The sequence below is a fragment of the Mastigoproctus giganteus genome, chromosome 11 (assembly GCF_048544385.1).
Source record: "Mastigoproctus giganteus isolate SK-2022 chromosome 11, ASM4854438v1, whole genome shotgun sequence".
In the NCBI taxonomy this organism is placed as follows: Eukaryota; Metazoa; Arthropoda; class Arachnida; order Uropygi; family Thelyphonidae; genus Mastigoproctus; species Mastigoproctus giganteus.
The window spans coordinates 137,118,245-137,141,791 of NC_143585.1; the positions used below are offsets into that span (position 1 = coordinate 137,118,245).

General features: G+C 38.6%; 1 protein-coding gene across 2 annotated transcripts in view; it reads left to right on the top strand.

The window, feature by feature from the left end:
- Positions 1–1,849: 1,849 nt before the first annotated feature.
- LOC150078460 (epidermal growth factor receptor kinase substrate 8-like) overlaps positions 1,850–23,547 on the top strand; it is a 234,340-nt gene continuing 212,642 nt past the window's right edge. For both annotated transcript variants that reach the window (XM_090384181.1, XM_090384182.1), the window contains exon 1: positions 1,850–2,222. The gene's annotated coding sequence lies outside the window, so the exon portion shown is untranslated. The remainder of the gene's footprint in view (positions 2,223–23,547) is intronic.

Consider the following 23,547-nt stretch of genomic DNA (forward strand, 5'->3'; position numbering starts at 1 on the left):
TTGGAATGTCGTTACTGAAACCCACTCATGTGTCAGATGGTTGATTTGTGGAAAAGTTAGTGTAAATTCGACCACAAAATAGCCGCAGAGTTCTATGAGTATTTGGTTGAAGCCTACATAGCCAAGAAATTAATTTCTTCCGAAGAAAACGGAGATAAGCAGTTCTTCTCATATGTAAATGTAAAAAAGAAGAGAGAAAATAAAATGGATCTTAAAACGGTTGTACTGGAAGGTCCATAGGAAACCCATCAGAAATGGCACACTAGTTGAATAGTTACTTCTCAACGACATTTATAATCAAAAGCATGCTTGAATTTCTGCAGAATGTTAAGGAGTCAGTTTGCTGTATATGATGCTGTTGATAATGATTTCAATGAAGCGTTTGATAGAAAAGCTATTGAAGTCAAAGGCTGGTAAGGTTCCAGGTGAGAATAGTATATCTTCAGTTATAATTAAAAAGGCTGTATATGAATATATCAAAAACGATCGGGAATATTAATTAAAATGTCATCAGACTCCGGAAAGATTGCCTTGGAATGCAGAAGCACTAATGTCTCCCCAATCCACAAAGTGCTACTAAAGAGGAGTTAGGTAACTATAGGCCAGGTGTTATACGATCAAGGTCAATGGTACAGTATATATATACACACACGAGTATTGACATATATAATGATGCGATTCAGGTTCATCTTGACAAGAATGGTATCTTGAATAGATCCTAGCATGGGTTCTTTAAGGCATTGTCCATGGCACTCGGCATTTTTTAAACTGTCTGCGATGGAGGCTGTTAGATCGAAAGAAACTGACGATTTGATTCCAACAGAAATGGCACTTCCGATCTTCAACAACTTGGCGGATAGATATCCGCTAAGTCGTTACAACTATTTCTGTATCATCTGCGATTAACTTATGTTCCCACCATAGCAGGAGCTCTATTTCTAATTATATTTGATACGTTCCTGAGGTTCAAAATCTTCATGCCTTCATAGAAATCACTGGATTTTATTGATTTAGTTGTGTTTGTCAGTGCGAGAACTAAGTCAGTCATTTCTTCGGTTGTGTTTAAATCTTCGTCGACACCATGTTCTAAACAAACTGATAATCTAACTGGGCTGTATTAGTGGCATGATCGTGGACCACACGCTGTGAAAGAATAGCCACGGATTGGATATTATTGGTCTTAAGTAACCGCTTACACGTACCTCATTTGAAAAGGTAATCAGGAGTTTCTGAGACCTTTAAAAATTACAGTTCTATACAAGTATCTAAGAGCAAATTCGCTTCAATAAATTCCCATTTCTTGGATAATTTCATAAATTCCCATCCTCCTTTCCATCCCAGCGAAGGAGGATGGGAACGTAAGAATCAAGGTAACCGTAGGTCAGTACGATATGGTTCCGGGACAGGAGTAGTTCGAAAATCTAGTGGGGAGGTGCAAATTTTGTAATTACGTCTCGGCACCTGTAGTTGAATTATTGTAATGTGTTCGGTGGAGAAAAAAATAAATAACCAGAACCTTTTTTTTAATATGAAATCGCCCTAATCGTTAATAATCCCTCTCTCTTTCTCTGCTCACATAAAGCTCCGTGTGTATACTACATAAACAATTTTTACACTCTAAACGAATTGATGTTTTGGTCGACAACATGGGTGGAACTCCTGTAAACCTCAACAAATCAACAGATGAAGTATGTTGAAGATTTACAGATTCCGTTCAGGTTTTCTCCACCTAACAAACACGCGGAATCTCACACATGCCCCTAGGATACTCATTTGCAGCTGTACAAATGCATGCCACTGTTGCGTGCACGCGCATTCGCTTGCTTTGCTACCAGTACGACCTATCTTTCATGCCATTCCATGCTTCGGTTAGCACTCCCTGTCCACATACCTGTACGCAGGGCAACTACACGTACAAGTCGACAGACAGAGCTGCTTACCTGGCTTAGTGCGTTGTTTGTCCTTCACCGCTGCTTCTCTAAACGCGTGTGCTTCGACAGAGTTCCGGACTTAGAACTCGAAGATTTCGTGTGTTAAATAGTTATCTCTACTCGTGGATATAACGGAAACTTGTGCGAAGATTCTTGGTCTGCTGTGGGTGCCTGTGTATTTTTGTGCGTTTGTGTGTGTGCTCTTTTCGGGGGCTGTCTATCGTTACGAACTCTACTAGCCTGCAGGAACATGAGACAGCCATATGCTCTGCGACCGGACACTCTCAAAAGGTATGTTGGCTAGCTAAAGTAGGAGATAAGTTGTGTAAGACCATTTATTTTTAGCGACTTCGTCAAGTGTAAACTATAGATGACCCACTTTTGCGGTATGCACTGTCATAAACCCCCTCATTGCTTCAGCTCGTGGAACCGTTTACCTTGCGTCCGGTTTTCCTGTTGAAGTGGAAATCCCATTAAACCAATTGCAATGATTTCGTAGTGCCAGTTATGGCTTTCAGACTTGAAGTAATTTTCAATAGTCTGCAAAAGCTTTTGCTCAATAGCCTGTTCACAAACAGCCAGTGTTTTGGTTGATATTAAGAAACGCGTACAGCTTACTCCTAAAATTATAATCAAAATAATCACCAAATTCGTCCCACCAGATTTTTAATTCAGCTTGGTTAGTTTCCACCACCCAATGTTCTTTTGGTTTCTTTTTTTTTCTCTCTTTTTTGTATGTATTTAACGAAAAATCTATTTTATAAATATTATTAAAATAAATTTTTAAATGCGCAGAGATATTTAAACTTATTTGTATTTATTTATATAAATCTAACCAAAAGAAGTCGCTAAATCGTGAATTGTTTATAATAAAACAATGAATTGGTGGTACTCCGTTTGTATTTCTATTCGTTACCAATTCAGATTTAATTGAATAATACCGAATTATGCAAACTAAGTATTCATGAACTTGCAAAATTTTACCTGTATCTGCCTTGCATTACGAAATAAATAAATAATAAAAATTAAAAACAGTAAATTTAAACTTAACATACTGAAGTAGTCATTTCCGATTTATTTATTTTTATTAAAAGCAGGACCCATTTAAGCACTCTCGATGCCTGTGGCTGGGCACAATTCCCTGACTCCAAATTTCGGGAATACACAAGTGAATTACAATATTAGTTAATTTCCGGGCTTCCTAATGAAGGTGTTTTTTCAATGGATTATATTCCTCTAACTGTATTAATTTTTGTTTTAATTAAAAAAGTATATATTTTTTTACTGTAGTCAGTTAGCGTGTTCAAGAACTGGTCTATATAATATAAAAGTAAATATAATATAAGTAAATATATTTGTACATAGATTACAGTTACAGAATCGTACTTTATTTTTTTAAAAACATAGTATCGTATAGCTTCAACAAACACACCTTCAGCAGTACAGTACAGTACAATATTAAATTGCATTATATAGTGTTATATTTATCATTATCGTAACATAAGTAGTCTTAATTTTACTTCGATGTCACTGTGTTACCATAATATCTAGTTAAAATTCACTTCAACTTAAGTTTAACTGACTTAAATCTAGATTTACAGATTGCAAATTAGATTAAAATATCAAATATAAAGTCTATCTTTAAGTTTACCCACAGTCTTAAAATACTTAATTCATTTATTTATAATCTACATTCAATAACACCATACAAACTGTTTAACTTTTTATTACTCTTCCATAATTTGTTTACCTTTACGTTTTAATCTGCTATTTATCCTGTCTTGTATGTCCTTTAGTATCCATTTCTTCTACGAACTTCTTAAAAAAAAAATATATATATATATATATATTAACATGTTTTCTTCGATTTTGAGACGTACTCTTCCCCCCCCCCCAACAAATAAAGAAAATGTATCCGCCGATATCGTTTATGAAAATCTGAAAGAACAGAAGGGTAAGTCAGAAGCGTCGTATCCCAAGGATCAGTCCAAGAACTGATCCTGCGGGAACCCATTCGGATGTTACACCAATCTGAAGAATATCCACTAATCTCTGCCTCCTGCCCTGCAGTCACCCTAAGATCCATCTTACAATCTTGCCTGTAATCCCAACATGTTCCAGCTTATACAAACATTTAAAATAAAATCTTTATTCCTATTACGAAATAGTAGCCTACCGTGAGGGACTGAGTCAAGTGCCTTGCTAAAATCCAAATAAACTATGTTGAAAAGATGGAAATGTGTTCCCTACATCCAGCTCATCAGTAGCTGTATCAAATTAGCTAACCAGGTTAGTTAAACATGATTTTCCCTTAACAAAACCATGTTTTGCGTCCTCCTAGAATGCATTTCTACCTTAATATCCTGGATTGCGCTCTTAATCATTGCCTATAAGATTTTTCGATTACTGAAGTCAGACTAACTGCAGTTAGTCTGATTTCAATGACTGTAGTTACCGACTTCCCTCTTAGAACCGCCTTTATGTAATGACTATATATTGGCACTTATCCAATCCGAAGGAATCTTCGGATTCTCTCCCGATCCATTAATTTCCTGCCTTTATAATTAACTTCAGTGGTTCAATGCACTCTCTAGCCGTCTTCCTCAAAATTACTGGATGCAGGTCAACTCCAAGAGCATTACCTGCCTTCAGGCGACTCGAAAGAGTTTCCAATAAACATTCATTTGTAATTTCGAAATCGCTAATTTCACATGTCCCAGCCTCTCACTCGCATATCCTCTCGTCACCATGAAGGGTCGTTCGTTCAGTAAAGATCGATGCGAAGAACCTATTCAATTCATCAGTAACATCACCTGGGTTATCTAAGACTCCTCCGCACCCATTACAGAAGGGTTAGGTCTGATTCGTCGTCTTCTTATTTGTATTCGCATACATGAAATACGTCTTGTTCCATTCTTTGTTATCTTAGCCAGTGCTACCTTTTCAGCCCTAACCTTTTTTGTGGCAGTATTGCAGATCAACTTGTAGACGTTGTAAGCTTCAGTACTTTTTCATCGCACTGTAACTTTCCCATTTCCAGCTTTTTCTGCTCGATTAGACTGGCCAGCTCCGTATTCACCAATCTCAGCATCCTCCTTGTGCTGTGTTTCTTAATGGCATAATACGTGTTCATGTCTTTTGTGATTATTGTTTTCAAGGTATTCCATAATTCTAATTTATTCAACCTTCCTCAATCTGTCCAGTTGATAGAAACCATGTAGTGTCCTAAACTGTTATAGACCACCTTCCTGAAATTAAAAACCCGTGCTTTAATTATGAGGGCATCACTGGACTTAGCTGAGATTCCTCTGGCTTGGATGGAGAAATGCCAGTGTATCACCAACATAAAGGAAGTTATAAAAGTGACGTCGCTAACTACAGACCGGTTAATCTGATTTCGGTGGTAGGGAAAAATCATGAAGTCAATGATATAGAGAGCAATACACGGTTTTGTTTGCCAAGCAAAATACGAAATTATTTGTAACTATATCAAATATTGTCGTTGTGGGGTTTTAGGAGCATCAGCAACTAAGGCCATATTGCTCCGTATATATTGTTAATTTGCGTGTGCTCTGAGGTCGATTTTGTTTTCTGGAACGAAAAACACGAGTTTCGGGGAGAAAAAAAAAAACTATATTACCCACGCCTCAGACCGACTAATTCGGCTAAGTTTTAAAAAAGCCCCATAAAAATTCCTCACGCCATCGACGGGACTCGAACCGGTGTGGGGAAGGCGGCAACCTACCCACGAGGACAATTATCATATATTTATTTAATTATTGGGAATAATGCATATATTACAGGGTTTAGACACCGTATGCAGAAACCCAAAATACGAATTAAAATAAATGTATAATAATCAATAATATGCACCCATTTCCCGCTTTGAACAACCTATAATTATGTGTAAATAATAATGTTAAAACTGAGGCCATATAACCTTGATTAGTCTTAACTGAACATAATAGATTAATAGCAGAATTAAAAAAAAGAAAAAAAAAAAGAAGTTACTTTAGCACACCAAGAATCAGCTTCCCGAATGAATTCTTGGGAACAAAAATATCAATCTTGTAAAGATTAATTTGATTCATATCAGGAATTATCGGACCCATAGCTCAACAGTTCGTTCTAAGAAAAGACAAGGAAAACGTGTACTGAAGACGGAAATTTGTTCGAGGAACGTGCCAAGGAATAAGAGTTAGAAGGGCAGGAAAGCCAATAAATTGTGGACTAAATTATAAATGAAACAGAAAGACTGAAGGTTAAGTCGTAAATTAAGAGAAATTAAACGAAACCTATTGCATACAACGTGGTAATCTCTGTGTGATGAAACTCGATGTGTTTCTGAAAACAAAGCAAACGAATAAATTTTATTTGAACACATTCCAGTAAGTCTGAAAGTTATTCCAGGGATGGAGACCAAATAATGGCACAATAGTCAATGATAGGTAAAATTAATTGGCAAGAAAAAACAAAGATCGCAGTAGCAGCCTCGCTACTTAAAGCTGAGGTAATATGTTTAATCGTATCATGTAACTAGTAATAATTATGTGATACGATTAAACACCCTACCTACCATTCACTACACTATAAGATTACTGGTAGTGTAGTGGATTGTATGGTTTTAATTGTGGCAAATAAAATATTATTTCTAAAAAGGCTATTACTAATTTAAAACCCTACGAATGTACCGGTACAGAGTAATAAATATATCAACTTGATAGCGTAGTACGTATATTGCTTTTAGGTATCTAATTAGTTTAGAGTAGCATTCTCAAATTAAATCGAATTTAAACGAAAATTATGCCTCAGACTACAGCAGCAAATCAATGGGCCCAAAGTAGAAGGAGTCATCTGGCTCGGAGGAAAACTGAACAGAGTTTCGCCGTTCAGTTTCCCCCATCACCACCACCAACTGAAGCGAAGAAAACTGAACTGATTCTCCGACGAATCACTGCTTTAAAAATATGCTGTTTGCGGACATATCTGGGAGGACAGGACACGCCACAGCCAAGGTGGAAGACACAGTTTTCCTGTGTCTTCGATGCAAAGAGTGTGAGGAAATTAAGCGCGAACTCGGCATTCTGATGGTTGCTTATGATATCTTGAAGAACTGGGTGGATGTCCTTGAAGGAATTAAACTTGGGCCACATCAAACTCAACTGCACAGTTAGACTTGTGCATGAGGCAATCCCCAAGGCAGAATGCGAGGGAGGTAGTTATTGTCACTGACTATATTGTCAGGAAGCAGGAAATATTGTACAAAAAGAACAGATGGAATAAGACCAGGGTATGTCTGCCAAGGACAAAACTGGATGACGAGTGTAGAGTAGAGTAGATATCACCTTTTAAGGACATAAGAGGTGATATTGTTGTACATATTAGCACTTATGATATTAAGAGCAGGAGATAAGAGGACTTACTTAACAAGTACAGGGCAATTGGGAAAAAGTCGCCAGTTAGAGTTACATTTGAAAGTATCTGCAATTCTGCCAGACACAATAGGAGTTCATATTAAGAGCTTTGTCAATCAATTCGGCACTGGAGAGATTGTGCCAGAACTAAGAGGATAAATTTTTTCGCCCTATGGTCTATGCTTGTTAGCAGGAGAGACTGCATCTACAGTGATGGGACACAATTAAATAGAAAGGATGCAAGAATATTTGCTGGTGGTATCGAGGCAGTGCTAGGTGGGTCGGAAAACTGCTAGCTTAGGGGATACACAGATTAACAGATTAACAATATTTACAATTAACAAAAGGTGAAGTCCAAAATGAAAGTGATTTTTTGCACTACTTCTATTGGAAAGCAAGGTGCTGAGGATTTTAAGGTCTGCTGTGAGTCATAGTGGAACAAATAAATACATGGGCTGTGTTAGGGTAACTAAGAGTAAGAATAAATAGGTGCATGTATACTTGCATGTACACCAATGTCAGGAGAATAGTAAATAAATTTCATGATTTTAAAATGTTGGTGAAGTCATCAAATACAGACACTGTGTGGATATCAGAGACATGGTGTCACTCAGATATAAGGGATGCAGAATTTGAATATGAGGAATACAATGCATACAGAAAAGACAGGAGGGCGGGAGAGTTATGCTGTTAATTATGAAGCACATAAAATTAAATGTAGTGCATCTAGTTGAAATAGGTAGCCAGTGCAATGTTGAGTCAGTTTTATGTGACCTAAGTACTGGGAAAACAGAAATTAGAGTAGAAGTGTGTTATAGGCCGAATGACTGATGAGTACAGTTGCAGATAAAGGGCTGTGTATAAATTGGTAAAGTGTGACATTAAGGGCAAGTTACTGATATGTATAAACGGATGATGAGTGGGAGAAGACAGAGAATGGTTATTAATGGACACTGCTCTTCGTGGAGTAATGTTATCGGTGGAATGCCCCAGCTTTCAGTGCTGGACGCATTGTTATTTTCTATATTTATTAATGATATTGATGAAGATATATCATGCTTAATGTTTAAGTTTGCAAATGATACAAAAGTTGGTAGGGTGGTTAATGATAATAATGAAGGTATGCTGCTACAAGGAGATCTAGAAAAATGAAGCAAATCGGCTGAGAAATGGCTATTGAAATTTAACAATGACAAATGCAAGGTACTGCACATGAATAGCAGTAATCGCAGATTAACGTACGAACTGTGTGGTACACTCAGGGGTATGGAAATTTAAAAGACCTGGAGGCAATTGTTCTGTAAGGCAGGCTGCCAGAACAGCTCATGGGAGTTTTGCCAATGACGTACAGGAGCTTTGATAGCAGGAGTAAAGTGATTATCCCATTGTACAAGGCAATAGTTAGATCGCACATTGAGTATTTCATATCGGTCTGGAATCCTCATTTTAGGAAGGATGTAGAACTGCAGGAAAGGGTGCAGAGAAAGGCAACCAGATTGGTGAAGTGAACAAAAGGGTGGTCTTACTAAGAAAGGCTTCGGTTCTGTAAAATGCAGGGTGTGGAGAGTAGGCACCTGCGAGGTGATCTGACTGAGGTATTCAAGGGTTTGAATGGATCGAGCAAGCTCAATGCCGATGATATTCTTGGTCACACTACACACGAGTAGGCATAAATTCAAACTAAGGAAAGATGGTTGCGTGACCAATGTGCGGAGGTTTGCCGTTAGCCAGCATGTGGTTGATTGCAGGAAAAATCTCTCATCTGTTGTTTGGGAAGTGGATAGTTTGCATGAATTAAAGGAAGAAGAAAAATTATTTGCGAGGTTATCGGGTGATGTGACTTTTTTGGCTGATATTTCATAATTTTGCATCATTTGCCACTATGTACCAATAAGACCAAAAAACCAAAAATACTTTTGGTTTTTTACATGAACCGATGAAATGAAGATCATGTCGAAAATTAACACCAAGATCTTTGAATTGATCAACAACTCCGACTTCACCTTTCCTTGATCGACATGACAATTCAATAGAACTAAAGATTTAAGCTGACGTTGTCTGGTAAAAAAAACAAACAAACCTGTCAAAGTAATATATCAACTTAACAGCTTCAAGTAGGTTTATCAGTGCGTGACTAAGCAACAGAAAAAAGGCTTTTTTGTTATCTGCGTGTTGGGAGAATTAATGATTTTCCCCCTCAGAGTTGAGGAACAATTAAATTAATCCAGTATATGGATGCCATCGCACCTATAAGAAGCGAATCAATAATCTATCCCACGGAATCCTTAAATCAGAATGAAAGTACCACTACTGATGACCACCTCATCTACGAGAGCAGCAACCAAACGAATGCGTATAAGTAAAAATAGGTCTCGATATGCTCGGCATAGCATTTTGTGTTTTTTGAATACCATTGTATTTTGTAATGTTATGAAAAAGCCTGTAAATAATTAATATAATCATTAGTTTCTTTGTATATATAAGCTGTGAAGAGTGTCTCATTGCTGTACTGTAAGAATTCTAGCACGTACTGTACTGCACAAGCAAATATTTCTGCATTGCAGGTTGGGCTTCCTAATTTATAATTTAGTTTTGGGTTTCAAAACTTAAACTATTCCTCCTCTCCTCTTTCTAAGATTTGGTACTGGATCCTAAAGAGGTTCTGAAATGTTGTGGGAGTTAGGACAGATTTATCTGGTTATTTAGAACTTATTTCGCACTATATTCAGAATCAATAAACTGTAATTCTGTCTGTTTATCGAGTGAGCTAAGTGTTTTATTGTTTTAAAAGTTATTAATTAACCAGCCATGCCTTTCACATAATATTTATTAGGTTAGATGGGTGTTAAGCAACTAAGGCCATGAGGCGCCAGTATTTTGTCTACATTACCGGTATTCTTCGGCCAGTTTGCTGGACGAAAATCCATTCAACCTTCACCCAAGACTAACTCAGCGAAGTTGTCAAAAACGCGTGTAGAAATCACCTCGCGTCATTGACTAGATTCGAACTCAAGCCTTTTCCACCCGGTGTGGGAGAATCTTATTATAATTAGCGAGCTACCTGCGAGGGCATACAAGATCTAGGCTACCTATGATTTTTATTATTAGCAATGTTTTTAAATTTAAACTATATTTATAAGGCTGCTGTAATCATAAAATTCTGTCCATGCGAAGGCTTAGTCAAAACTCAACGAGTCTAGCAAAAAATTCCCTGAAGTACTGAATTTAAAATGGTCTACACCCAACTGAACTGTATGGCTCTGAAGTCACAAGTCTGGAATCCTGTACGCATGTGGAAACAGTCGCCAACTCTGTTTCCTGACTTACTGAAACAAGCTGGCAAAATCACTTAGCTATATCGGCGTGTTGTACTGTACAATATTGCTGTATAACGGATTTTAGTAATTAAAATACCAACACTGACCAAAAAAAATTTACGAACCTTTATTCAGTATCGATTCGGACAGCCTTGTTTCGAATAACAGCAAGTATATGGCGCGACATGGACTCTATAAGGTTTTAGCGCATTTTGGTCTAATTGTAACCATTCTTCCAGCAAAATATCGCGCAACTGCGACAAAGTTGAAAGAAGAAGACTTCGTTGCCTAATAGCTCTCTCCAGCATACTCCACACATTCTCAATAGGATTCAGTTCGGATGAATGTTGAGGAGGGAGATGGTGGAAATCTGCGTCATGTTCTCCGAACCATCCTTGCATGATGCGCTGTTGCATTGTCATCCATAAGATGGCCGTAACCTTCGGGATCAAAGTGTAATATTGTAGGGTGCAGTAAATCTTATACAAAATTCAGGTACTTCCTGAATGACATTCGACCTTCCTCCGGTGGCAATGGACCCAGTCCTTGCCAAGAAAATATTTCCCATACCCAGAGGCATCTGGGGTCAAAAATTCTTACCGGGGAAAACTTTTAGCGGCCTCATACTATGCTTATGCCCATATTGTTTAGGGCCAAAATCATACCGGCCTCCGGGATTTCCCCCGTTAGGCTTATGGCCAGTCCGCCTCTGCTCATACTACAATACCACCTCCAGATGATTGCGTTGTCTTAACGAGGCAAGCAGAGTCCATCGCTTCGTGAGGTTCTCGCCACACTCTCTGCCCACCATCAAAGAGTATCGTGTTTCGTCTGACCACATGACTTTCTTCCATTGTTTCGCTATCCAATTATGACGTTCTCGGCACAACTGCAAGCTGATGTTTCTGTTTTTCACTCTGAAACAAATGGCTGCCGAATAGGCTACCAATACCCAGTTTCTTTAATTCCCTGCGCATGGAACAGGTTGAAATTGAGCAATTCTGGGCTAGGTTGAATTTAGATCTTATTGCTACGTATACACAATATTTGGATGTCCTATTTTTCGTACAGTCCACCTTAGAGTACGGCGGCTTCGCTCTTGAAGTATGTTTTTCGGTCGCATTTATGCCTTTGATATATGTAACGAACCGCTTGCTTTCCAGTCATTAAAAACTTTTAAGATGGATGCTTTTAGAAACCAGTTATGTATTTTTTTCTTCTTTGGAGTCGTGGCTCCTACTAAACGTGCACGCACGATAAGACCTTTTTCAAAGTCTGCTAGATCATGCATTTCTCCCATTCTAGTTTCAGATTACTGCAGTCGAACAGTCTATGCTGTCTTTATACCCAATGAGGCAATACGTCATCATCCGAAGTCAGTTTTATTTGAAAATATTTGCATTTCTTCTATCTGTGAATGGCTTATACAAAGGTTCGTATTTTTAGCCATTGTGTGTAATTTATAATTACATATACAACTTCATTACAAAATAAAACAAAAAACTGGCAGTTGCGCAAACTTACAACCTGACCACCAGCCGGCACTGATATCAAAAAGGTAAACGAGATAAGAATCTTAGAGAGACTAAGGAATTTTTAATAATAAAGCCCCGGGTGTGAACAGGAAGGCAGGTTGGGAGTGTGGTTTGGCAAAATCAGAAAACAGAGTAAAGATTTAAAACAGCATTATGCATTGCATGGATGCTAGTTATGGAAATACAATTCTATTATCGCAAGATGCAGGAGTTTAAAAATCGATTTAGATGTTTTCTTTTAGAAACAATGTGGTGAAGAAAAAACAGATGGTGGGAGGGGAATTGTGGTGACACTAATGATAAAATGTCTCTAACTTAGAATGGACACTGAAGGGAGAACAGTTTATATTGAATTGTTCGTTTAAACTGTAATTTTTTTTTTTTTTTTTTTTTATGAGAACCCCAAACACGAGAGGTATTAGAACCTACAGTACTTAGAACCGTGCTTGGGTTGGAGGTTGAGAAGACGAAAGAAGATATTTGTTGATATTGGACTTGAACTTCTGTAGATTGTAATTTTCAGGAAATTACGTATGAAGGAAGGTTGTTCCAGAAAACGGCAGTTGAATGAATACATGAGGAAGATGAAAAGTTGGTTCTGTGGGTTTGAAGTTGGACAGTAAATGGATGTTGGCTGGTGGCGGCACGTCTTCGGACTGTTTTGAAAGAGAGAGCGGGAATTATAGAAGCCAATTCAGAAGAACAGTGCCCATGGAAGTATCTGTAGAAGAGGCATGCAGCAGAAACAGTACGTCTATGAGAAAGCGCGTGGAGAGACTCTGTTAGAGATGAATCATTAATTAACCTAACTGCCCTCTTCTGAATGGAATCAAGAAGCCTGAGAGAGGTTTTGGGGGCACCACCCCAGATGTGGGAACAATATTCCATGGCAGGGCGGATTTGCGATTTATACAGAGTGAGCAGCTGTTTGGAAGAAAAGTAACGCCGAGAGCGAAAGAGAAATCCAAGTTTTTTAGATGCAGAGGAAGCAATATTTGTAATGTGCTTGTGCCAAGAGAGATTACAAGTCAGGGTAATCCCCAAAAGAGATATATCATTTTGCCTAGAAATCGGAGTGTCACTAAAGATAAGCATAGGAGCATAAGAACCCTTTTTGCGAGATATAAGACAAGACTGAGTTTTAGAAGGGTTGAAATCAACTAAGTTGTCTTTGCCCCACTGGAGAATTACCTGAAGATCGGCATTTAAGGAATTGGTAGCAGATTTTCGAGAACTTGAAGCTGATTGAGCAGGACAAGGTTTCTCAAAATGGAAAGTTGAATGCAATGTGCTATCATCGGCAAAACTATGGATAGGATTTCCAGTCAATGGAAGAAGGTCATTGATATACAAGAGGAAAAGAGTGGGGGAAAGAACTGAACCTTGGGGGACACCGGCATTAGTGGAGAAGTTAGAAGACAGAGAGCCATCTACCATCACCCTCAGTGAGCGATCAGAGAGAAAACTGGATAACCAATTACAGAAAACAGTTGGCAAACCATAAGATGGAAGCTTGTTTAGAAGACCTTTATGCCAAACACGATCAAAAGCCTTTGAGATGTCAAGAGCAACTACTTGTGTTTCACCGAACCTTTCCATTGAATTAGTCCATAAATGGGTAACATAAACCAGAATATCACCAGTGGATCGACACTGACGGAATCCATACTGGCGATCGTTGATCAGACGGAAGGTTTCTAGGTAGTTTAAGCGTTGGCGGTAAATTGATTTCTCAATTACTTTAGAAAGAGTAGAAGTAATTGCAATGGGACGATAATTGGATGGGAGGGATTTGTCACCCTTTTTAGGAACTGGCTGGATATGAGCAAATTTCCAAGCAGAAGGAAAAACACCTTTGGAATAAGAAAGTGAAAAAAGGCGGCAAAGAATAGGAGTAGGTTCAGGAGCACAAGTTTTGAGAACAAGTGGAGAAATACCATCAGGACCTGGAGCTTTCTTAGCATCAAGATTCATCAAAATCCTTCTGATATCCTTTTGACGGAAGACCACAGGAGGCATTGAATGGAGCGTGTTAGGAATGGTGGGAGGTGTTTTACCAAGATCATTAATACATGAGCTGGAAGAAAAATGGGATGCTAGCAGGTCAGCTTTATCCTTGGCTAAAGTGACAACAGAACCATCTGGTTTGGACAGAGGTGGGAGCAGAGATGGGCAAAAGTTGTGGCCAATAGCTTTGGCAAGAGACCAGAATGCTCGGCTACCATTAGGGCAAGAAGCAAGTTTTCTACTCTTAGCCTGTTCAAACTCTAGTTTGGACTGATTAATAACTGCTTTACAATTGTTGCGAGCTTTGGTGTAGGCAGAAAATGAAACTGAAGAATTAGAAACGAGCCAATTACGATATGCAACATTCTTCTCTTGGACAGCCTTAGCACATTTATTGGAAAACCAAGGTTTAGATAAAGGACGAGATTTTAAAGTGGAGTGTGGGATAAAGGATTCCATTCCTGCAAGAATAATTTCACTGACACGATCTGAGCAAACGTTGACATCAGAAGTTTTGAAACAGTAATCAGACCAAGGAAAAGAAGAAAAGAAGTCTCGCAGGTCATCCCATTTTGCATTCTTGTAATGCCAAACAATACGAGGTTGGGAATAGCCATGAGATAAAGGTTCCATTGGAGAAGAGACAATCACCAAGTTGTGATCTGAAATGCCTAAAGGACCTCTCACTTCGAACTTGTACTTGGAAGGGTTGTTTGTGAGAAAAAGATCAAGCGTATTGGCTGAATGATTAGGATTGTCCGGTAATCTTGTAGGTAAATGAACAATCTGTGCTAGGTCATTAGTAATTGCAAAAGCCTCACCATCTCGACCTGCTGGGTCGGTGTGACTAGAAAATGGAAGCCAGCTGGAGTTGTGAACGTTAAAATCACCAAGGAAAATTACCTCACTGTTAGGAAAGTTAGACTGGAGAAAGTCAAGTTGCAAAGAGAGGAAGTCAAAGAGCTCCAAGTGATTAGTGGAGTTGGGAGAACGATAGAGACAACAGATGAATTTGACACAATGAGGTAGAGAGATTTTAAGCCAGAGAAGATCAAAGAGAGGAGATTCCAAATTGCCAAGTCTCTGACAGGGAATATCAGAACGGACATATGCACAAGTACCACCTTTGAGGCAAAAGGAATCATACAGCAAATAATTTGGACATCTGAGATGAGAAGTAGTTGAATCAACTGATAACTGAGATTCAGTCAGAAAAAGTAAATGGGGTTTGGAAGACTGCAATTGGAAATGGACATTGTTGAGATTGGAATTAAGACCACGTATATTTGTGAAATGAATTAGGAAGTCCTTGGGAGGTTTAGATCTTTTCGCAGATAAGCTTGCTCTATTATTTTGACAATTCATGGTGTATTCAAATAGTAAGAAAAAGTGGGTGGGACATGCTGTATGAAGTAATGAAATTTTTGGATATGGCGTACATGTGGTAAGAATATACCCAGATCCTTGACATAACGTGGCCTCGACAATGCTCCCCGCATACACACTACTCGGACTCCCTCCAGTCACTATCTGGCAGAGTAGAGGTAGCAAGATTATACACTAGCTGATCCGGAAGCCTCCTAGAGAGTTACCAATAGGTTCGGTCCGGTGTACTAACTAGCGGCCGGCCTGCGAACACCGTTTTAGAGCTGTACCCTCGAAATGTAAAGAATATTGGATCTCGCTACGACAGTCATCATAACCTCAAAAATCATCAATCATACTGCATGATGGAAGAGATAGGGAAGGGTTGGCCGGAACTTAGCTCTAGAGACTAAACATGGGTTCCACCACTTCAAGCCTCCAATAAGCAAATTGGTGGTATTTCACCGGTTGATGAGAGTCATCTACTACCTAGTACTGCCTGGTAACATAGAGGGGCGGCGTTCCTCCATGTGGTGTGGGCCCCACACCTCGACCCCTGCTTACGTTGGTTCACACCTGGGTGGTCACCCACCATGTACTTGTGCATGGAGGTTATACCCAGGATTACTAACAGTCCCACCATCGTGAAGGTGCAAGCAGAGGATTTGGCTGTCATAGACCGTCCGGACCTCGCCGAAATTGGGTCCACTTGACTTGAGTGTCACCCGAATATCAGTTCCATCAGCGTTTTAGACTCCCAGGTAGCAAGAACAGCTTGTCTGGCATATCTGAGAGAATGTCTGTGACAACCTCAAAGACCAAATATTACTCAAAAATTACTCAAAATGTATTATTATTTAAAATATAATATTAAATGTTATATTATTAATATAATATGTAATATTTTTTACATGGGGAACGGTAGATGGTAGTAAAGCGGAACGATTTACGATTTTAGTTGTATTTGAATAAATACAGGGAGGGAACGTTGGTGCAGGGGCGAGAGGGGAATAAATTTTACGGGATATTTGTGGGAAAAGAGGGACATTTTTAGATGTATGGTATTTTTTTTGTAGAAACTCATGCGACAAAGTTATTTGAGCTGGAGGCTAACATTCGTAAATAGCATATGCTTAGTGTGGTTACTAAATGGAATGAATTAGCATCAGTAGAGGCATATGATGCAAGAAAGAAAGCTTATGCAGCATCAGCCAAAAAAAAAAAAAAAAAAAAAAAAAAAAAAACACCCTGCTCCCATTTAACCCCTCCGTTCGTTCCAAATACCTGTCCAGCTCAGTCTTAAATTTATTTAGGCTATCAGCTTCCAAAACAAAGGATGGAAGTCTGTTCCACCAATCAACTACCCGCTGGCTAAAGGCAAAACTCCGCACATCTATCCTACAACTGTCTTTCCTCAATTTGAATTTATGCTCTCTCAAGTGATTATTCTGAGCAAGAGGAAAAATCCCATCAGCATTGAGCATGCTCAAACCATTCAAGATTTTATACACCTCAATCAGATGACCTCGCAGGTGCCTAGTCTCCAGACACTGTAATCTGCAAAACTTAAACCTTTCTTCGTGAAAGCAACCCTTCGTCCCATTCGCTAATCTTGTTGCCCTTCTCTGTACTTGTTCCAACAGCCCTACATCCTTCTTAAAATGAGGTCTCCAGACCTGTATACAGTACTCAAGGCGTGGCCTGACCATTGCCTTATACAAGGGAATAATCACCTCCTTATCCCTGCTAGAAAAATTCCTGAATATCATTGACAAGACACCATGAGCTACTCTTGCAGCCCGTCTGCACTGCTCAGAGAACTTCCTATCTGCCTGCACAATTACCCCAGGTCCTTTTCATTCTCTACCACTATCAGTGTAGTACCACAGAGTTGATACGTTACTCTGGGGTTACTGTTTCCCATATGTAGTACTTTACATTTGTCAATGTTAAACTTCAGTTGCCACCTCTCAGCCCATCTGCTCAACTTTTCTAGATCCTGTTGCAGCAATGTACTGTCATTAGTGTCATTAACAACCCTGCCAACCTTCGTATCGTCTGAAAACTTGGACATTAAGCCTGATATACCATCATCAATATCATTTATAAATACAGAAAACAACAATGGACCCAACCTTAACCCTGAGGGACTCCACTAATAACATTAGTCCACTATGAGCAGTGTCCATTGATTACCATTCTCTGTCTTCTTCCACTCAACCATCCCTTTATCCATAGCAGCATTTGCCTCCAGTGCCACACTGCTCCAATTTGTGCAGCAGTCTTACATGTGCAACAGTATCAAAAGACTTCCTAGGATCCAAATATATGATATAAAAGTTATTCCCTGCATTCAGTTGCTTTGTGACCACATCATAGTATCCAATCAAATTGGTCAGACAAGACTTCCCCTTATGAAACCCATGCTATGTCCGAGCTATAACTGAAGTCTTGTCAAGATGATCCTGCAGTGCTTCTTTAACAAGTGCCTCCATTAATTTCCTTGGAATAAATTTAATGAATGAATTTAATTCATTTAATTCGGTAATCTGAAACGCGGTCTTTCCACACTTTGTGGGAAAGGCATGAGTTGCCGTTCAATGATCATCGGCAACTAAGGCCATATCGCTCCACATAAGCTGTCTGTAAATTGCGTGTATAGTGTTGGGTTTTTGGACGAAAAACCCAAGTTTTGGGAGAAAAAAACCATGCTGCCCTGGGCTCCGACGTTTCGACCGAAAGAACTTATTTGGGTTTTATCACGGCCGTGCTGACTTAAATCACTTTCGGCCAAGATTGATGATTTTATCTCTTTGCAACTCAATTCTTTGTCCAAGAAAACAGACAAACCGACAGAAAAATGCATGCTATTATGGATACAATACCCTGATGCCTCATAGCCTTAGCTACTTTGGTGCTGAATACCTTCATTCTATGAGAGGGTAGATATCGAAGTCCAGGCTATGGAGTTCGTTCCTGAAATTTATGAGGCTTTTAATAAACATTTATAGAACTTCTTATCCAAGTTTTGTATATTTCAGTCAATGTAGATCCACTTCCTTAAGTAGACGAAGCTCCTATGACGCGCTTTCAGCATCGAGCTGTAACAGAGTTATTCTGGCGTGGTCTTTAGAATATGTATAGTCTGAAAATTAGGCCTTCCGGCCATATATCTGGGTGAAATATTGCAGCTAAATTTATGCTATCGCAGGGTAAAAATTATAGAAGTACATGAGGGGATGCTAGTTTTCAGAGATGAAGTTTTAAGATATCTTCTAGTGTTGTGGGCTGGTCCAAAAGCAAAATAAAAAATCTGCACTTCCTTATTATAATGAATGGCGATATTGAAATTTCTCTTGAGATGTTTGACAAGATTTACTGGATGTCTGGTTATATCTGAACACAGAATTCAATTGGATAAGAGTAAAGTTTCAATAATTTTTATTATTTTCTCACAAAACTAATTAAAACATTATTCGCATAGTAAAGTGTGATTTATTAAAACTTAGTAGGATAATGTATGATTCCTTCTCTAATATGAACTTGTTATTATTTTTTATTTCATTTTTAAACACCCAGAATAGAGAAAATAAAATAACATTAAGGCTGGATCCGTGTAAGTTGCTTAAACTCGGTGGTGCGCACACGCTGGGGAGAAAGGAGGAAGATGTGGAGTTAGTGGATAGTTAAGTCCTAGCTTAGAATGAAAACGCATGTCACAAATCAAACTCTAATCCAAAATTTCAGAAGTTACTACGTGGTTCAACAAGAATGAGAAAACTCAGACCTATTAGTCAACGTAACCTTTCCCTCTTCTTTACTAAAATTTTGTGATAACCAAGAAAGTACTCTCAGTGACAGTAAAAAATTACCTAATAAAAGCTACGGGCAAATGACTATCAAAATCAGCAAGAAATGAAATAAATCGTTGCATATCAGTTATGGGGCGTTGAGTAATGCCCGTCGGGTGGATGCCCGTCTATAGGCACAGCTGCTGATTGATGGCAGCTCTCCCTCTCCGGAAAGCGCTACTTTGGAACGTACTTGACGTAGGGCATCAACCTCAACTTGTGGGAGTATCTGTGCATGTCGAGAAGAATGGATAAGTGATTTTATTTACTCTCGAAATCAAAGAAAACAAACTAAACAGGAAGTGACAACGTAATAAACGTCGCTTTTAAGAAAGGTGTATTGAACAGTTAATCGAGTTTTATTTACTTTTGTTTAAAGCTGAGAGTTATATCTGCTGATAAATAAAAATAACCTGAAGCAACAGTCCATTTTTATTTTTAAAATGTTAGTCGTTATCACTTTTAAGAAGGTCTCATGGAGAGAGGTAATGAACAATCCAATCGATATCGCAGAGTTTAGAAAAATCACAATTAAGAATGCCAGTCACTTGAGAGAGAGAGAGATGACACTGCCAACCACAGGCCTAAAATGGTTTTGCTAATTATACCCATCAAGAATTAAAACTTTTTAAATAGAAATATAACGAACTTAAATTATTTTTAATACTGATTTGGATTGTGCAATCCTATGTTTTATTAGCACGCTCATTTCGAAAGATATTTTAGTTTTCCATAAAAATTCCTCGCACTATCGACGAGATTCGAACCGGGCATTTTCCACCAGGTATAGCAAGGATGGTGATTGTAACTACTGTGCTACTGGCGCGGATGGACACTGAGTTGTATAAACGTTGTCTGGTGCGGCGAATCCCAGTTCCTGCTGTCTGGTGGGAGGACCAGAATATTGCGAAAATAACTTGAGTTCACAGACCCACCCCGGCAGGTGGTTAGGATGGTGGTGGTCATGTAATGGTATGGGGAGTGTTTTCGTGGTGCACAATTGGTTCCCTTGTTACCCCAATAGAACAATAATTAGATGCCACAGATTATCTGGAAGTTGTTTCAGCCAGGCGCATCCCTTAATTGCTGCATGGTTTTCATCTAATCGAATGGGTTCTTTCAACAAGATACTGCTCAATGTCGCAAGGCCAAATTTATACAAACTGGTTCAGGAACACGAGAATGAATTCAGCCTACTGTGCTGGCTTCCTCAATCACCGAAGAGAGTTCTTCTTCTTCTAACGGAAATGCAAGACTAATCAGTTGAGTACCTAAGGTGAAGTAGAACGAGCTTTTCTAAGTAGAGATCCGCAACCATACAATTTGCAAAAATTGTGTGAAACAGTTGACTCAAATGCATCAACATTCCTGTGGAAATCCTATCGACATTTTGTTGGGTCCATGCCACAACGAATCGGGGCTGTTCTAAGGGCTCTAGGGGCCACTCATTAGGTAGGTATACCTAACAGAGTGGCCGCTTAGTGTATTATGATTATGACAAAGGCCTAATTCATGTTCGAATTTCAAAACGTGCTGTTCATTACGGTTTGTGTAGCGTAATGCAGTTTGAACCAGCAATGCGGTGATTTTATCCTGCGGTTACTCACCTTGGCCCTTTTCCTCATCCCCCTCCTTTGTAATAAATAATGTCTTAGCCTTTTTTGATTAGACCTCGTAATTTTGATGAAACCACTTGAGTCTGATGAAGCAAGGATTTCAATATTTGTGTGTGGCCAAATTGAGTTTAACACCTTTCAGTACATGTGGTGAAGATTCCAAAGAAAATTATCAATTGTCTATTTGACGAAAAATACGAAGTAGGAGATGGAATTCGAGTAAGATCTCAGCCACTTATTTTACCTCCATGAAGTAAAGGCGCCTCTGTAGCCAAGTGGGCAGGAGCAGCAGTGAGATAGCACACTCTTCTTGATTAGACCGGGGTTCGAGCCCGTGACCACCAAATACGGAAAGGTCAGGGAATGACCACCACATATCCCCGGAGCACTATGGCCTTAGTTGTTAAATGCTCCTTAAAACCAAATAACGACAACGTGAAGTAAAAATATTATCTTCTTTATTAATCTTATCGTTTCAAGCAGAAAAGAAGGTAAAATTTTTATCTTCTGTGCTTGCAAAGCTGTTCTTCCACGTAGTGCTTAAAACCTTAAAATAAAATACTTTGGTTCAAATATTGTATCAACAGATGAAAAAAAAAAGAATTATTTTTTTCCCCACAATGTGGACATGTTAAATCGATCTCGGGCAAGCACAAGATCTTTTTTTCTGTTTTTTTCCAACCAAAAAATTCTAGTTTTCTTCCGCCAAAGCAAGTAATTTACAGCCACGACATACTGACGTCTCGTGGTCTTAGTTGTCTCTGCACACTCTAAACAACCCCATTGAAATACGAGATGACTTGTACTCAGATTACTTCCTGTTCACTTCGAAGTAATCCGAATATTTCAATACGTTACAGTGAAAGTGTTGATTTTATAATGACGTAATGGAAATTTATTGTTTCGAAATGATAACCGCGTACAATTATAAAAATGTAATCTCTTTTTTCAGAATACTTTTGTTTCTGGTGCCAAATATCTGTATAGAATGAAATATTACCCAGAATGAGACAAAATTAGTAGTGTTTTACTACTCATTTATTCAGCTACACAAACAGACTTCTCTACTAATACTGCTCAACTAGCTCAATCCTGGTTTCTAAACTTTCCTTCATAGAAGCTAGTTTAAACTTTATTATTTATTTTCATTCGATTTTTTTGTTGCTGTATCGTTTAAAAGAAAAAAAAAACCGTCCTTACTATCAGTCTACTATTGATAGAAGGCTTTCTGTCACCTTCCCATGAAGCATCACGAAGGTTCTTTTTTCTGCTGTACACGTGACTGCTTCCCTGTGCTACGTGACTAGTGTTTAACTCACATAATGCCAACCCAAATGTTCCACTCTTGACGTCGACGAGTGCCGTGAGAATCCCACCTGGTCTCCCTGCTATCGGTCACTTGTCTCTTTAACAATTCCATTGAGGTCAAGTCCTCTTTACCTTATCGCATTTATACAGTTACCATTGTACGAGTATTGTATTGTGGTTTTGTTTCTTGTTCCATAGTGGAATGAATACTCAATGAATCCTTGTGTTTTTCTTTTCCTGTACTGGCATTTCAAAGCGCGTTGGTAAGGTCCAGTAATCGAAAGGGTTTACAACAAAATAAAATAATAAAAAGCGCAGTAATTGGTACGAGATAATTGTTAGAGCAAACAGTGCTTTATTATAGCTCACATTCTCTCAGAACATGCATGATGCAGCTCTGTTCAGAGCTAACAGGGTCACAATTTTCATTACATGAAAGAATTTATTCCAGCCTGTCCGCTTGCCCCAGACTGGAACTACCGATTTGGCCAAATGGCTAAACATAGCAAGGTTGCCAAACTTTATCACAATGAGGCACACGATGTTCACAATTAAAATTTTAATAGGTGTGACAGATTGAAATACCTGTGAGCACGCATTCCTTTCCCATTTTCAAGTTAAACAGCGCAATGGTATTAATTCTGCTTTAATATTAACTGAAGGCTCAGGCACTTCCTGCAATCCAACCTCTACAGCGCCCGTAATCTACTAGAAATAAATCTGCATAACTCGGTATAGTACAGGAAAACCGAGAGCTATTCATAATGTAGATCTTCCATCTTGCTGATAAATATTAAAATAATTTTAAATAATTGCCAAATAATGTTTAAAAATCGTTCAATTCGAATTACTAATTTTTAAAAGTGGGAAAGGGCTTTATAATCACCCTGTCCTTTTAACAGAGCAACGACTTCAACGCGTCTTTCGAAAAAAATTATTTTTGCGCATCATTTTATATTGACTATTCACACAGCGGTAAAAACCATGTCATGAGATGGTAAGTTACTGGTGAATTACATAAAAGCGTTTGTGAATTAAAATACAACGCCGCACGTTACCAGTATTGTTCTGCTCATCCCCAAAGTAGAGACAAAGTTATTCATCCTCTGGCACTTCTTGGAACAAAGGATTTGGGTGAAATGCGCTTACCACTATTAAATGATCCACTTGGATAAGTACTGGTTGCTTAAATCAAACATCAGA